The 4,809-nt window shown below is 33.0% G+C and overlaps 1 protein-coding gene across 1 annotated transcript in view; it reads right to left on the reverse strand.

The window, feature by feature from the left end:
* LOC111089228 (zinc finger protein 329-like) overlaps positions 1–3,346 on the reverse strand; it is a 23,976-nt gene extending 20,630 nt beyond the window's left edge. Inside the window, exon 1 of the mRNA XM_022401334.1 lies at positions 3,283–3,346. The gene's annotated coding sequence lies outside the window, so the exon portion shown is untranslated. The remainder of the gene's footprint in view (positions 1–3,282) is intronic.
* Between the last annotated feature and the right edge of the window lie 1,463 nt (positions 3,347–4,809).

Raw genomic sequence — 4,809 nt, forward strand, 5'->3', positions numbered from 1 at the left:
ACTGTTAATTTCACTCTAATATATATATATATTAAACATTAGGCCTATCACATTTACGTTACTTGACTTCACAACTACATTCTCTTTGCTTTTATCTGTGTAATACTGTCTGTCTGCTGCTTCCCACTCATCTCACACTATCTATATCATAGTTTATTACATAGCTGTCTGGCCACTTTTTATATTCTCAACACAAATTAGTTTTAACAAAACTTTCTACAATCGTCTACTTTTAACTCTCATTAGTACAAACTTAAAGATAATGAAATATTCACTGAAAAATATAAATTAATCACTAATAATTAAACCAAACAGTCTTTTATATCCTGACAGTAACACTGCTAAATGAGAAGTGATACGTCAGTAGAATCAAATAGAGGGAGTCGCATGCGACAGAAGGGTGTGTTGCAGGATGATTTACATGCGAGATACAGATGAACCATGTTAAATATGGGGTATGTGGGAGCTGAAGTGGCTACTATTGAAATGGGTACTGGTAAACTATATGTATTATGGAAGGAATGTAGGACAGAATATTAAAGCATTACAAAGGAGCTTTCCACAGTGGAAACTCGTCTGCTGTAAAGCTGAAGAGAAAAAGTACTGCTATCAAACAAACAGAGCATCAACATCCATGGAATGAAACAATGATGTGGGGCTCATGAATAGATTTAATATAAAATACTAATATAATGTAAATATTATAGATGATACAACACAGAATAAGTTTTGTAATCAGAAGTAAAATCCAAGATATTAGGTTCTTTTTATAAACAGCTGATGAGGTTTTCATACATAACTAGTAGAAAGTAAGTTATATGGAAACACCTGTGGACTAGAGATATTGTTTTATGAAAACAAACAGACAGAAACCAATGAAAATTCTTCAATTCCTCAACATTAGAACTCATGGCTTTAACAAGAGGTAGACATACAGAACAGTTAAATCCAGTCTTAACATAACAAAACATATGGTATAATTAAAAATAACAACAATGAATTATTAGATATCATCTGTTATACAGTTATGTTATCAACAATGAAAAAGCAAAAAGTAATAAATGTTTCAATAAAATAGTAATGGTGAAGAAAATATTCAATTAATTCCAAAAAAATCACTCATGTGAATATTCCAGCTTAATAAACATTCATATATAAATATACATAGATCCACCATTTAAAGTGGTACATCTTTATCCCTGTCAATTGAAGCCTTCTCAGATCCAATGATTCCTGACTAGGAAACCATGACATTTCTTTTACATTTTAATACTAAAAGGGTGATCAGATTTACCTTACTTCTACCAATCTCACTAATGTTTTATGAGTCTATCAGTTTCTCCATATACTTCTTGTAAGCCCCAGATTACATACAATATAGTGATTTTTCTGATAACGATAGGAGGGTCTAAATGCTGAACAAATGACCAGACTTATCAGATGTATCAGTATACCCAATTCCCTCACAACTTTTTTATTGATATTGTAATGACAGTGGAAGTCACGTGACGCAAGTAACACGTCATGAAAATTCATGTCCCTTCTTGAAGCCTAGAGTGTTTACTATATATATGTGGTATTCTCGTATATAAGACCACCAAGAAGTGACAGCAACAATGTAATTGATTGCAGACAGAGATAGAGACAACAATCGAGTCAAGCACATGAATCGTTCGCTCGTTGTGAATACAAGAATACTGCATATCTAGTAAACACTCGAGCATTCATGAACTAATAAAAGGTGTTACAAATGCAACATTATCTTCCCGATTCCTGTTCCTTTTCTTTGTTTGTTATTATTCTGCACCAGGATTTCTTTCAAGTTTTTCTCATATCTTTAAGAAATAATGGGTGTGTCCTTGAAAAGAGATCTAGTGGTAGGGTATTCATCAAGTATTGTGTAATTGTTTAGTATATTAACTTTGATCTTGTTGTTGGTCTGATGGTATGTTAACATATGGAATATGATCGGTTCATTATTTCTTGATAGAGTTGAGTGTTTGCTCCTGGGTTTTTGAGCTAGCTTAGGTGGCTGCATCATGGATGATAGAATCAAGGTAGAGCCTTTTAGAAAAACAAGTTGTCACTTTGGATTCAGATTTATAATGATTATCATCACTATGTAGTTTATGTAGTCATAGGAATTTTAAGAAATTGACTTTTGGATAATGTACGAGTGGGAAAATTCGAAATGTAAGTTTGTGTGTGAATGTGTTTCTTTGTAATGTATACCAGTGGTCAGATGGTCATCTTGTATATATATGTCCAGAAAGGGGAGTGTTGTGTTGGATATTCCCAAGTAAAGGTGGAAAGAGGCAACAAAGTGCTGAAAAGTTTCTAAATCATATTTAGGCATGGATGCATTCCATAAATATAAGATTTTTGGTGTATGAAATAAAGAGATTGGCAAAAGTGGGGATCATTTTAGTCACCCATGGTTTGTAGATTTTATCATTTTTTGTTTAAATTTTATTAGTTTTATATTTTAAGGACTTATAATTTTTATGTAACAGATGTAATTTTATACAAACATTTCATGTTCAACATTCCAAGTAATACACATGCAATTTCTTTGAATTCTGTGCATGTTGTAATCTGTATTATCTGATGAAAAGAGCTAGCTAAAAAATTCATTCTTCTTTAAATATTGTTGCATCAGGGGGTCACGTGACTATTGTCACACCACCTATTTTCTGGAAGTATCTTGTTCCTTCGTGAATGCCCTAGCATTTACTAGATATATGTTTTTCTGGTATATAAATAGGACGCTCACAACGTGACAACAGTGTGTGTGTAGACAGTGAGTAATTTATCTGCAGTCAGAGAGTATTATTGAGCACGTTCGTAGTTATAGCGTTTGTTTTAGCGCGATTGTTGAAATTAAGTGTATCGTAAAGTTATATTCGGAAAGAATAAACCAGTTTTATGAAATAAGGACTTGTGTCGCTAAAGTTTCGTCGGAACGAAGTTACGGAAAGTTAATTAACAAATGGAGACGTAACAATATAAAACTTGGCAATTGTTCAACCAATTATATAATTTTGTTAAAACATGTTTACATTCTGGTGTGCACTACAATACTTCTGAACTAGCAATATTACTACTGTAACAAGAGCTCTAATAAGTTTATTCACAACAATGCAGCAAACTTGTAGTGAATTTATTCAGCTCGTAACTACAAATATGTCATTACTGATTATATGCCAAACAAACAAATTCCAGAAAGACATAATTACAGCTACACATTTTCTTTAATAACACAACTGTAAAAAGTTTAATTACCTCACTTTTCTCTGATGCTATATCACAATTTGTATGTAGAAAACTTTCTTCCAAGGAATCAACTTTTCCTAGAAGTACAAATCATGTTGGTTAGTCTATAACAAGATTCAATATAATTTATACTTCAATAAATGATAATCAAAATTCACACAATATATTTTTATGACAGCGGAAGTCACGTGATGCTGGGAGCATGCGCGCTGGAGTTTCTCGAACGATCATGAATTTGCCCAGCAGCTCGTGTGATCTAGATACCCCCTTTTTAGTATATAAGCCTAGCAAAGAAAGCCAGCTGGAGATAGATAGATATAGAGGTATATAATTAAAGAAGCGAACAGCAGTAATAGTAATATAAAGTATGTGTTTGTACTGGTAGAGAGAAAAGTTAGGGACTGTGGAATTACCGTGTACTAAAGGTTTGTATCAAGAAAGAATAAACTGGTTTAATCAAGAAGGGACTTGTATCACTGAAGTTCCTTGGAAAGAATTTATACCGGAAATTGACAAAAAAGCAGATACGTAACAATATTTATAAGAATAGGCTTCTTCTATAACTTCTTACTTGCCATACAAGTGCATGAAAAAGAACTGACTTTCAGCAAAGGGCAGGTTCTGAAAATATACCTGGACTGTCAGACACGTTATCAGTTCTCATCCTAAATGATGATTAAACAGGTAGCCAGGGTAACAAAGCGAAGCATTTTCCTTTACCTGGTAGAAGAATGCTCCATTGCAGGGTCGATGTCAAGTCTCTGACATCTCAAAATGCTATTTGTGGATGTACATGCCAAGATGGGAAACCATAAATATCATGAAGCCATCAAAACAGAAAGGATACAAGTTTTCTTGCATGATTGAAGCAGTCATTCTTTCGCAGTTGAACCCAGTTCATGCTTGAATATAGTTGTACAGAAATCAGTCTCCAGAGATGGAAAACTGTGGAACAATATTCTGAGTGTCCAGTGTCCTTAATTTCTGATACAGGTATAACACTCAGTTAAGTTTTCAATTACAATTACTCTAAATTTTCTGTTCAAACCTGTGTTATTAAGGAATTCTCATACACACATGAAAATTAAGTCACTTTAGAATACCACACCCTCTTGTATTACAGAAATATGCACAATATCTGTATTAACAAACACCTGAGTGATAAACTAAAATGTGCCATGAAAATAGGGTCAGTTTATAATTCTCAGAAACATAAGACAAAGAGAACTTAGGAAAAGACCAGGCTTTTTACCAGGTGAATAAAGGAACATTTCCACTATATTGGCACTGACATGAATTGTAAATAATACTGAGAACCAAAAGTGACTCAACGTTCGTGAACCAACCTTGTAGAACAATCATAAACACAAACAAACAATTCACTAATACACTCATAATTAGTATAAATATGTTGATTAATGAGGGCCAATAAAGCATCAATGAGATTATACTCATTACACTCATAGCTGGTATAAATATTGTTACATATCTGCTCGTTTGTTAATTTCTGGTATAAATTTTTTCCAAGGAACTTTA

The sequence above is a fragment of the Limulus polyphemus genome, unplaced genomic scaffold, assembly GCF_000517525.1.
Source record: "Limulus polyphemus unplaced genomic scaffold, Limulus_polyphemus-2.1.2 Scaffold5617, whole genome shotgun sequence".
Lineage (NCBI taxonomy): Eukaryota > Metazoa > Arthropoda > Merostomata > Xiphosura > Limulidae > Limulus > Limulus polyphemus.